Source organism: Maniola jurtina, chromosome 1 (assembly GCF_905333055.1).
Source record: "Maniola jurtina chromosome 1, ilManJurt1.1, whole genome shotgun sequence".
In the NCBI taxonomy this organism is placed as follows: Eukaryota; Metazoa; Arthropoda; class Insecta; order Lepidoptera; family Nymphalidae; genus Maniola; species Maniola jurtina.
Genome location: NC_060029.1, coordinates 14,274,816 through 14,288,408, shown reverse-complemented (window position 1 = coordinate 14,288,408; position 13,593 = coordinate 14,274,816). Strand labels below are relative to the sequence as shown.

At 37.3% G+C, this 13,593-nt stretch overlaps 1 protein-coding gene across 2 annotated transcripts in view; it reads left to right on the top strand.

Moving 5' to 3' along the window:
* Positions 1-13,593, top strand: part of LOC123865201 (zinc finger protein Gfi-1b) — an 80,204-nt gene that overhangs the window by 56,487 nt on the left and 10,124 nt on the right. The gene's annotated exons all lie outside the window — the stretch shown is intronic.

The following is a 13,593-nucleotide window of genomic DNA, read 5'->3' as shown; positions in this document are numbered from 1 at the left end:
TTATAAGTTACTTACTGTAACAGTGATAGCCACCTATTCGGGAGGTCAAGGGTTCGATCCCGAGCACGTAATTCTAGTTTTTCGGAGTTACGTGTATTTTAAGCATAGAAATATCTATTATTTGCTTTAACGGTGATGGAAAACATCGTGAGGAAACTTGGATGCAAGAAAAGCTTGCATGCATGCCAGAAAGCTACAAAATTAGTACAATAATAATGTAAAAAAGGTAAAATGATCATCAAACATAAAACGTTTTAACCTGCCACAATGTTAACCCGTGTCATGTTCGCGGGTCTTTTTAACCACTCGAAAAAAAGAACCATCGATCACCCTAACAAGAATCAACCCATGTGCAACCGTAGCGCGGACGCACGCGCCGCTAATTCAATAAACACATTATCGCGATTAGCTAGTGAGAACCCCGCTGGGTCCATACGACCCCAGCGAGCAATAGTGCTAGTGGGCCCGAACGACCGGCCGAAGCACTCCCGAAGGAACAGATTTCGACGGATGATTCCCTGATATTAATCATGAGGTCTTATTCAAATTGACCGTGCCAGTTTAGGGTTATATTTTGCTTTCATGTTCAATGGTACCCCTTGTGTTAATATTATGAGTTTCGAAAAATAGGGAAATGTTTTATGAGCTATACCAGTAACCCTTGTAGTACTTATTCATACAAGCTGAACCCAGATTACGACTAGGTACCTACTTTCTTATACAATTTATTTCCACTTACTTATTTGAAAAATTTTGAATTTTTAGGTATAATAAAATTTTAATGTAAGTAAGTAATAGATAAGTAAGAAAAATATGGAAAATGATTCATTCGATAAACAATGTTGCACTTTTTTATATTACAAATAATAATTGATTTTCGTTATAAAAATATTAAGCTACCTGCTATAACACCTAATATTGTATTAAGCTAGTTACAATATTTCAATATGATAAATTTTATGTGCCTATGTCTACCTATATAAATAATTGTTTATTAGAAAATGTATGTCATGAAAATTCACGAAATAGATACTGTACGTATTGGAAAGGTATGTTAATTTTCTAATGGTTAAAAGTATAATCCATTTGTGGCTAAAATGATATGTAGGTAAACCAAAAGCGATTTGCTTGTAAATAAATCTTCTTGTTAAAAAAGAAACTAATGTAAAAATAAAAATAGAAAAAAATAAAATTTCATTATGAAAAAAAAATGTGGTAGTTATAGGATTGGTTTAATTTGAGTTCCTAATCTACGAATGTTTTACAGCAAGCACAAAATCAAAATCAATCAGCTCAGTAAAAGCATTAAAAAGCTACAAAAAGTCCAAAGAGGGAGGTTTTTGATGAACTTGAGTGGGAAACAGAACACCAATCGGAAAGTTCGCGCCGCGTGCACGACGCGTGCCACGCATCAGTGTTCGGTCATTATTTAAACAATAAATTTGATTTTAAATCCGACCCGGACGTTTTATAGATATTAATCCGTGCAACGCCATCTGGTGGAGCGGCCTAAATCACTTTCTGATTATGAGATGACTAGCTTATGCCCGCGACTTTTTCCGCGTGGACTAGGTAGGTACTATACTAATTAATTATATTTCCATATTTTATCACCTTAGGGTTTGAATTTTCAAAAATCCTTTCTTAGCGGATGTCTACGTCATTATACGAGTAGCTGCATGCCAAAAAGTTTATAGATCAATCAATCAGTCAGTCGCTTTTTCTTCTCAAACCTATAGGTACTTATTTAGAATATTAATTACTAGCTGACGCCCGCGAGTTCGTCCGCGTGGATTTAGGTTTTTCCAAATCCCGTGGGAACTCTTTGATTTTCCGGGATAAAAAGTAGCCTATGTGCTAATCCAGGATATTATCTATCTCTATTCTGAATTTCAGCCAAATCTGTCCAGTGGTTTTTGCGTGAAGGAGTAACAAACATACACACACACACACACACACACACACAGATACAAACTTTCGCCTTTATAATATTAGTGTGATGTGATGCGATCAATAGCGATATCACTTGGCTCATAAAACATTACATTTTTAAAACCCGTGCAACCACCTTTGATTATTATTTTGCGGAAAGTTTTTATTTGGTGGTTGACACATAATTCTTTGTTGAGATTTATTTACGTCTTTGTTAAAGAAATCATTTGTCTGTCTTATTAATCCTTGGCTACGTTTGAAGGTGGCCTAATTACCGCACTAGGGTGTAATCCATACTAATATTATAAATGCGAAAGTGTGTCTGTCTGTCTGTCTGTCTGCTACGTTTTCACGGCCCAAACGCTGAACCGATTTTAATGAAATTTGGTACAGACTTGGAATACATTCCGGGGAAGGACATAGGCTACTTTTTATCCCGGAAAATCAAAGAGTTCCCATGGGATCTAAAAAAATCGAAATCCACGCGGGCGAAGCCGCGGGCATCCCCTAGTAAACTATATTTTAAAGTTTTGATAAAGGTTACAAAGCCCTTTACATGCAATATATTGTTCTTGAATTTTATTTTATCTGCAACCGTTTTAATTGATATTTTTATGTGCACCTCTAATGAACTCTATTAAACAGAAAATGTCTCATTCTTAGATAATGCTAAAAAATACAAATTTTATTGAAATATTTTATAAGCTGCTAAAGTCTGGTATGATTTCTGATTGCACTATCTTTTATCGTATCCGTCGTAATTAACGTAATTCCCCGTTTGTCCTGGGCGGGGCACGCGGCCCGCGCGTGGCTTTAACCTTTTTATTCTATTCCTTTTACCAATTATCAGATTACTCTATTGAACTTTTGCAATACTTTTCTTAATAAGCTTACTGTTTCTAATACTTTTTAACCGACTTCCAAAAAGAAGGTGGTTTTCAATTCAGCTCGTTTATGTAGGTATTAAATTAACTAAATTAAACTTAAATTTACTTTAACTTAATTTTCATCTTATTATATTCTTTTAAAATTTATAACTTAGGTATTTTTTCATAGTCCTTAGGTTAGCTATTATATTATATTTTATATTTTACTGTACGACTTATGTTTATGTTAATGCACGCTGTGACTGCCCGTAAGTGGAGTTGCATAAGAGCAATAGAAAGTAAGGAACAAAATGTATAATTAAAATGTGTAACTCTGTGGCCGGTACTATAGTAAATAAATAAATAAATTATATCAGTTATAATACATAGTACATACATTAAAAAAACGGGTTAAACCTCGAAAAAATCGGTACAGGTCCTGCAACCGATTTTTTTCGAAGTTTCTGGACCGATTTGCAAATATATTTTTATCATCAAATCAATCAATTTTACGAATGTTTAAAAGATTACTCTACATCTAATTTGTATTGAATTGATTGGATTTTAATTTTTAATTATTATTAACTATTTCATTACTTTAAAGTCGGTTTCTGAATAAATTGCCAATTTAGTCCTATGCAATAGGCAAAACCATGCTACCAATCAATACATAATAATTCAATGTTAGAAATACGAGTTTATAAAATTACCAGCTTCTATCAAGATTTGTTTTTGATAAAAAAATTATCAGTGGATCCATTTGACGGATCCACTCCGGATTTATTCCGCTCTTTTCCACCACGAAAATTTAACTCAAAAGCTCACACATTCATTTGAAAACAAACGTGTGCAATAATCAAATTATCCGTGTTTTGATTGGTCGCTGCGAGTGTTATTCACAGCAATGGCGGCAGATGCTGAGTGTTTTCTTAAACCAGCTCTCCGAAATGCACGTTAAACTGTGACCCTTATTGCGAGGGTGGTAAAGGTGAGAATGGAGGTTATAAGGATATACGTTAGGTAATGGTCATGATGGTGCAGTCGAGTGCAATGATAACAGCGCCAAATGTCTCTCCCATTTGTTTGATCAAATCGTTTTAGATTTGAGAGTTAAAAAAAATATTTGCAATGAAAATATAACGTTAATTTCAAGTAGAATACACACGTTTTCTTCATCGAGTAGATATCTGCATCATCACTTACCACCAGGAGAGATTGCAGTCAATTTAACTTGTATCTGAATTTTAAAAAAAAAAGTAGATATATTGGTAGATGCTCTACCTTATCGAGAAGAACTGAGCAATAAATTACATAAGAACTAATAGTTTCCATTCACTTTTGTTATTATTAAGTTACTAGCTGATACCCGCGACTTCGTTCGCGTCGATGTAGGTTTTTTAAAATTCCCGTGGGAACTCTTTGATTTTCCGGAATAAAAAGTAGCCTATGTGCTAATCCAGGATATAATCTATCTCCATTCTAAATTTCAGCCCAATCCGTCCAGTAGTTTTTGCGTGAAGGAGTAACAAACACACACACACACACACACACACACACACACACACACACATACAAACTTCCTCCTTTATAATATTAGTGTGAATTGTGATCTAAATAATATTTACTTATCAAAGTACAGCTCAAATTACAGGACAGATCGGGCTGACATGCAGATAGCTATTATGACGTAGACATCCGCTAACAAAGGATTTTAGAAAATTCCACCCGTAAGGGTAACATAGGGGGGTGTAAATATGTGTGATCATAAGCTAGTTCACCGATAAGTTTGGCTTAACCAGGGGAATTTTCACAATCACAGAAAGGTTTTTATAGAATGTCTGCATTTATTGTGTATCTGTGCCCTTAGCCAAGTTGTTAGCGAGATTACTTTGTACGTACGATCACGTATCTAACGTGCTTCCCAAAGGCAGATTTTCTGCGGATTCCGCGATAAGAAAGATATTCTTATTGAGTAAAACGTAAAACCAGTAGTATGTGTTTCTTAACAATAAAAATATGTGATATTTTATAACACGAACATTGCTACCTGCCCATGATTCTAGGTTAACCAGAAGATTCCCCTGAATTGACCCTACAGCCAGACAAGCAGACAGACAGGCAACGAAGTGATCGTATAAGGGTTCCTTTTTCTTTTGAGGTATGGAAACCTAAAAAGCGTTTCACTCTTGACGAAGCAATAGGTAATCACCATTCACCAGAATTAGTTGCGTGCTTGCAACAGTCATGATAGAACAAGCCCTATTATTGGCATTACGTATAATCCGACTAAATGATAGGCCCAACCCTCTCCCATTGTCTCCATCGGTCGAGTGGCAATTTATTTTGTCATCGTTTTATATTGGATTCGGGTAATAGCGCATAGTCCGGATTAGTGGTGTAGGGTGTCATATTATTAGAATTGAATATGAATTTGATATTAATGTTGGGGGTGTCATTTTGTGATGCGTAATCCAAATAATATCCAGCTAGGTTGATATATTTGGATTTATAGACTTTATTGAAACTCATTTGCTTATTGCTTGCTTATTAATACGCGTGTGCTATGGCAAACGCAATAGCCTAGTGGTTAAGTCGTCGGCCTCGAAGTCGGTAATCGGGATCGGGGGTTCGATTTGGGGCACGTACCTCTAACTTTACGGAGTTTTATGCGTTTCGCAATTATGTATCACTTGTTTCAATTTCAAGTTGAACGAAAACATTGTGAGGAAACCTGCATTCTTGAGAGTTCTCCATAATTTTCCCATTCCCAAAGGTGTGTGAAGTCTCCCAATCCACATTGGGCCAGCGCGGCGTAGCAAACTATGGCTACCATTTTAGGCTTGTTTTGATTGTTCACATGTTTAGAGTTTAGAAGGGCCACACTTGTTCAAGAGCACTCGTACGAGTACTCGATAGCAACTACAACTTGACATTGTTTAGATGTCCACTATCGATTAATAATAATTTGAATGCTTTTAAAGGCTCCCTGTTGCGTTGAAAGCATGGGGCCCTGTTGGGTGCGCTAACTCTGTGATCAACACTTAATGATAGCCATCAAACTCATCTGACATTGATCGGTTCTACATTGCTGCTTCACTGAGTGGTTCAAAATAATCTTTGACGAAAATCTTCAATGAATTAAAAATAAGTGTCAAATGAGCTCGGTGGCTATCATTCAGTGTTAGACACTGAGTTAACAAATCAGTAGGCTGATCAGGGGCATATTGGGGTTTGAGAGTGTCCATCTACGAAGATAATAGAGATATCGCACAGGAAACCCCAGAGTTGCGTAGAGGCGATACTACCTTGGAACGTCAACCTTAATTCATGAAATGGAAGGGAAAGAGGGACTCATGTCAACTATTCTTTTTCTTTTGAGTCGATTTTTCGGAGTTTAAAAACTATGGTCCGGACGGAAACGGTGACAAAGAGCGGGCAGTACAAACATCAATTGTCACGCTGCAATAAGGGCGGTGACTGTCGCATTCCACGCGAGCTTGGCTGTGCTGCTTGCTGCGCTAGGAAAGATTGGACATGGCAATATATACTTAGGTACAAATGAAAAACAATATGATTTTAGGTGGAGCTCAACGGTTGAGGAGCGGACTGAATTCCGAAAGGTCAGCGGTTCCAACCCCACCCGTTGCCGTTATCAAAAAAAAAAAATCTTTAAATTCTTTTATCTTGGACTTTTGACTGAAACTTTTTAAGGACCTTGTTTAATAAATATTAAACAAACAAAAAAATTTGACATTAGCTTATGTAGTTAGAAGGATCAGCAGCAAGGGTATATAGACCCAATGTACCTACATACACGTAGCTTAATTTATTAAGATATCCATCCAATATATTCGAAATAGAAAATTCGAATAATTTACATAATTAAGCATCAATAGCTCAACGGTTAAAAGAGCGGACTGAAATTCGAAAGGTCGGTAGTTCGAACTCAACCCGTTGCACAATGGTAGTACAGTACTAACGCCAGTCATACTTTAGGCACAAACCTTACACTTAGTTGAAGAGGACACTGGGAATGTTACTCATGATACTTGTTAAAAATATCTTATCCATTTAAAAATAGCTGCAACGTACATCCGGGTACACAATAACGATAAACGTCCGGTGATTGTCCGAAAATCCCGAATTCCAGCGCGCCCGTCGCAAATATATCGCAATAAGCAAAGTGACTGGAACATTCTGGAATTGTTGAGAGCAATCCAGGGACAATCCCGCCGGGACAATCTTACTGCATACTTGACCGCGAGTGTTACGACCTACACTTGATTACGGGCTGCGAATACGTTTTGTTTTATGAAAACGTTGCACTTTTAGTGATAAGCTGAGCAATGATGACTCAAAATTTAAAAACTCCTGACACAAAAACCTCTATAAGAAAACTAGAAAAGAGCTGATATCTTTCAAACGGCTAAACCGATTTTCTTGGATTATAGCTATAAGAACACTCTCGATCAAGCCACCTTTCTAACAAAAAAACTAAACTAAAATCTGTTCATTCGTTTAGGAGCTACGATGCTACAGACAGATAGGTGCACAGAAACACACGTCAAACTTATAACACCCCTCTTTTTGGGTCGGGGGTTAAAAATTAGAGCCTCGATAGCTCAACGGTTGAGGAGCGGGCTGAATTTCGAAAGGTCAGCGGTTCAAACCCCACCCGTTGCACTATTATCGTACTTACTCCTAGCACAAGCTTTACGCTTAATTGGATGGGAAAGGGGAGTACAAATCATGATTAGCATGGCTAATATTCTTTTATATACAAAAAAGCAGTTCTAGAATTGTTGCAAAGAGAGAAATCCAGGGCAATTCTGCTGGACAATCTTACCAAAAAATATATCTAAGTTTTTGCCTGCCTTATGAACACGGCATCACACTAATATTATAAAGGCGAAAGTTTGTATGTGTGTGTGTGTATGTTTGTTACTCCTTCACGCAAAAACTACTGGACGGATTTGGCTGAAATTCTGAATGGAGATAGATGATATCCCGGATTAATACATAGACTACTTTTTATCCCGGAAAAGCAAAGAATTCCCACGGGATTTCGAAAAACTTAAATCCACGCGGACGAAGTCGCGGGCGTCAGCTAGTACCTAAAGAAATGTAGCGTAGCAATGCGTAGTCATCGTAGCAACAACCTCGTAGCTAATAGTCAGACACTTCACGTAGCTGTATTATGACGTCTATACTAGCTACGAATTACTAGCTGAGGCCTCCCGACTTTGTTTGGGTGGAATTTTAAAAAATCCTTGCTTACTGGAGGTCTATTTGATAAAGAGAACCTACATGTAGTTTCTAGACCAGTGATGTGTCGTTTTACGTTGATATTTCAGTCTGTAAGTTTGTCGAAAATGTTTACCAAAGACTCCAAGAAAAGTATTCGTACCTATAGGTACCTACACTTCCCTCCTACGATGTGAGATACTTAGCGACCCTGCCTGGGGTCCGGAATTAACGAATTTGTCAACTGTCAACGTGTGTGGATCTTATTAGTTTTAGGAGGGTACGTCGGCGATTATTTCACCGTGATGTTCACTTGTTTTATTTCTGTTTCGACCTAAAATAAACATCTGTAGTTTTTCACATCTAAGGCATTACTTAGCTTACTTTTGCGACTTCATCCGCGTGGATTTAAGTTTTTAAGGATCTTAGTTCACCCTTAGGGTGTCTACTGGATGTCATGCTGTCAAATTTCTAGGTCCAGTGATTTAGGCCGCACGTTGTCTGTAAGTTAGTCAGTCACAGCTTATATACGCAGATAGACAGGTTAAAAAGCGAGCTAATCTGGAAGACTTATGGCAGTTTAAGCCTATAGTTTTAACCTATTTCCCTAATTTAGGCTGGTAATTAGCCATGGCCGAATTCCAATTTTTTTTTCCATCTACGACCGAAACCTCCCACTTCACAGGAAAGTGAAATGATCTTATTATGATTTTGCATAAGAATCAGGTGATACTATGCAGTATGCACTATGTACTGTGTAGTAGGTATGCATTTGGGATCTCCTGAATTACTTAGCGAAAACTTGCAACTCCGTTAAGTGCTTTTTGAGATTAGTGACTAAGTGAACACATGGGTAGAGAGTCTTGGAGGCATTCACATACCTAATAGCCGAGTTTCTTGGATGGATCTTCTCGGAAGGAAAGGCATTCACATTTCACAACCAGTGGTAGATGCATTTGACAATTCAAAAAATAGGTAGGTACATGTAAAAGTTTATTTGAATAAAAAAACATCTTAATGTTTCTATATTACCTACTATTTTTACAATAGTAGCTAAATAGGCAAATATCTCACTTGCAACTCATGTCCTAACCTAACCTAACCTAAGGGTGGCATTTTCCGATATTATTAAATTATGCATTTCAGAATAAAATTATCACCATCGTTAATCGCATTAAAATGTTGTATAGAAGCAAGCAGGCGTTACTTTGCGGAAGTCTAAATTACAAGGAACCAAAAGCTTAATTTGCTATAATCCGCTAAACTAGACAATATGGTGCAACATGCCGCATGCGACATGCACCGCCCGCCCTCCCACTGCTAAACATGCAGGGAAAGCCAGCCACCTAGCAAGCAATACGCAGCACCACGCAAATCCCAAAACCACTCGTCGCACGTTTCGCCCCGACACCGGAGCATCCTTAGGTGATGTAGACCTTACAATGTCCTATTGCAAAGTGACGATAATAATGATTTACACAAAATTAACTGTACTGTATGTATATACAGCATATTTTTCATAATATATAGATACACCTAATACATTATTATAGCCTCCACCCCCTCGGAAGGGAGATGGGAGGACGGGTCGTTGGATCGTAAACCGGGATTCTCTACGAAATCCGCACTTCACTACCGACCTCGGAATCACGCCTGCCTGAGGATTTGTTGAAATGTATATGCGGTAGGTATAAGTAATATGTGCTACTGAGAAAAACACTGAAAATCTTTCAAAACAAAGCAAGCTCAGGTGGTAAATTCACGTTATTCTCATAGTTAAACCCTTTGAGAATCATTTTGGACCTATATGAGTTAATCTTGGATCATCAAAAGCGTTACAAATTTCATGTTCAAATATGGTTCAAATCATAGATAAATGAGCGGAGCGTAACAAACGACTAATCATTGTACACGTCTTGTACTTTCAAAATTATTTTAGGTTTGTGAGAAAATCTTCTGACGCAAGAGTTACTGTGAGATAAAAGACAATTATTCGCTTAACAGATGTATTAAGACGATATTATGTTAATAATGATAAATAAATAATATTACAAATGCGATAGTGTGTCTGTCCGTTACATTTTCACGCCCCATTTGATAATAATCCTCAAGAGGTTGAACAGATTTTCATCAAACATAGCTAAAGAACAATTTTGATTAAACAGGCTTTCGAATAAAATGAATCGCATTCAAATCAGTCCATCAGTTTAGGCGCTACGATTCCACAGACAGACACAGGTACACACGTTAAAATTATAACACGCCTATGTCAGCGTCGCGCGTCGGGAGCTAAAAAGAACAAAATCAAAAATCCATTAAATTAAAAGTCATTAAAACCACCGCTGTAAAAAAGCGATATACGATATGATATACGAGGTTCAGAGGACGTACATAGTAGTGGGGTCCGATAAATCACCCCCCTAAGTGGCATTTACACAACACATATCTTTCCGACTGGCGGAGTGAATCGTAAACGTCTGTGACCCGAACGCCTGTGAATTGTGACCGGGTACGACTGGTGTGTGTATTAAAATCGTGGAAAAATACATGTACAATCTACTGGTCGATCTGGAACAGAAACTCGTGGGTTTCATTCATATTTTATTCGATAACAAGTTAGTCCTTAACTCACTGATGTGTGATGCGGACGATTCAAAATGGAAACGGCCTGATCTGCTCTACAACGCAACATAATGAATTTAAATCTCTGGCCTTAGGGAATAGTAAACCAAGGCCGAGCCTTCTGCATGAGACTAGACCAGAAACAACATAGAATTGATTATTTTCCAAATTGCCCCTACCAGCAAACGAATCAGCGATTCCTCACTTCTAAGACCCCAGAGAGGTCGTTTAATATTCCCATTAGGACCTTATTAGGACATATTTTTTTTCTACACCTTTTAAGGTCAATTACACAATGTCAAGTTGACCTTATTTTGATGTATAAAGATACAAAACTGCCAAAATGTTATTAAAATTTGTCAGGTGTAGGGACGATAAAAATTTTAGATGTACAATGTACCTACATGTATACATATACATACTCGTGTTCAACTCAAAAATTATTCCTATCGCCATGATTGTAGTAAGCAACGCACAAGTTTCACGTAGATTTACACGAAGACAAAAATCTTTGAGCACATAAAAGCAAAAAGCTCTTAAGGTACCCATCAGAAGGTTCAACAGGGGCAATCTTCGGAATTTTAGCGGCGCAAACAAACCAGGCTAACATAAACTTGGGAGACTCCAATCACTCGCTCTACACTCGACTCGACTCGAGACTGTAATGGAAAATGGAAACTAAGCAATCTTGTCTTGAGAGCTACGCAAACAACGCGAAAATTGTGTGCTCTTCGAGATGTAAGTAGGAATATAGGAAGTAGTACACAATCTATGAACCACAGATTATAGATTAAACTACAGATAGATCTGTCAAGTAGACCCTTTCAAAAGTTCTGCTATCCTTATCACAATGCTCGGTTCGGAAAAGTTTAGCACTATTTTTAGAATTGTCATAGTTTAGTTGATTGAAATTAACAGCATTCTCTCATAAATAATGTTCTTGCTGTATTGAACACTTAGTTTTTGATAATTTCAATTTCCTTCTTTTTTTTTTAAAAAAAAGCACATAATATCGCCTCTACATGCAATGAAACTTAGGTAAAGTTTAGGCTAAGCTGTATGCTCTATTATGATTTAGGTGCTTTTAAATCGGTACCATATTGATTAAAATTTCATGAAAAAGTGCACAAAACGTTGTAAGTCTACAACGAAGAATGACTCGCTGGTAATGAGTGCACTTTTAATCTCCCAGCTGCGCCCGCTAAGTGCAGCGCTGCAGCGCTTTCCACAGAACCGAGAGTGTTTACTGGAATTAGCAAGCGTAACACCTTTTTATTTATGTTCAGTAAAGCGCTTTTTGCTTTAAATGTCATCTTGAGTACTGAAAGTTTTATAAAGAAAATGAAACGTAGGTACGGTTTGACCTAGTTGGGATAGAATACAGTAGGCTTATCAAAAGGGATGCGTAAAAGCATTTCCCAGCGATAAAAAAAAAAAAAGGCTTATCAAATAACTGCGCCACATTAAAAGTAACCTACTATGTCACTTTCTGGAATCTAGGTCTTCAACTATACCCACGCAAAAAAATCACGTCGATCCGTTGCTCCGTTGTGACTTGATTGAAGGACAAACTAACCAACAAACACACTTTCGCATTTATAAAATGGTAGCGATGGAAAATTCGGAAAACTCATTTTCTCAAGCCAGTTAAAACAGAATCTGACGCATCGGAGTGAGTCGGAGGGCCATAACAATAATTCGAGGGACTCCTCCGGTTAATAATTTAGCGCTAAAAAACGGCGGGTCCCGGGTGCCGTACGGTTTATCCCAAGCTGCTTGATTTCGCTTCATTGTTGATTCTGGGAGTATACAACATTTCCGGGTAAAATTATTGGTCAGGGGTCTGATTCTCATCCTACTTATTGTAAATTGCGAAAGAGTTGTTGTTTCTTGGTTTTTCTTTTAATCACGCCCACAATGGAGTAAAGAAAAAATAGGCTACCTACTTTTATCCTGGAAATGTTAGACTTTTAAAACCTAAATCTACCCCGACGCTACTCTTAGGTCTGTACGATAAAGAAACAAGTCCTTGTAACAAAGTAAGTAGTTCAAGTTACTACAAGAATTTATAAATGCTTTCCTAAACCTCCTTGAACCTTCAAGGCTTAGTAAAGCATCGTTACACAAGTGTACATTAAAAATTCATAACACCCCCAACAAGTGAAGGTTACAGTAACTAGAAAAGAGCTGATAACTTTCAAACGTTAGAACCCATTTTCTTGGATTGTAGCTAAGAACATTCTCGATCAAGCAAACAAAAAAAACCAAATTAAAATCGGTTCATTAGTTTAGGAGCTACGATGCCACAGACAGATACACAGATACACACGTCAAACTTATAACACCCCTCTTTTTGGGTCGGGGGTTAAAAATAGGTTTACTTACAGTACTGTAGGCATGAGTAGGTACTACCTATCTACGCATCTTTTCGGTTTTTTAATTTTCCCGCTCCCTAAAACCATATTTCGTGAAATCTTTCTCGGAAGCACTTTAAGTGGGGGGTGATATTTAATTCAAGCCCGCAAAAGCACGTCGCTATAAAAATCCACGTGATGCTGTGCAGATGAGACCAGGGACGGATTTGGAGACATTATGTTAAATATTATTTTTTCTTTTAATATTTATCACTGACTAAGGAAATTGTATAGTTTTTCGGCAATCCTGTTTAAAAGTTTCGAGTGATTTTTTTGTTATCTGACAATTTTAATATCACACTCATCAACAATAACTTATCACATCACACATAATATAAAGTTTGTGTGTGTGTGTGTGTGTGCTCTCATTAGCTCTCCGCTCCGCTTAGGTGGATGCCGGGCCATATTTTTCTATGACATCTCTCTGCTGAATGTTTTTCCTTTACACACAATAGATATGTAGGTACTAAGCATAAGAAAACAAAGTAAAGTATCAATTAGTAGTAGATATGTCA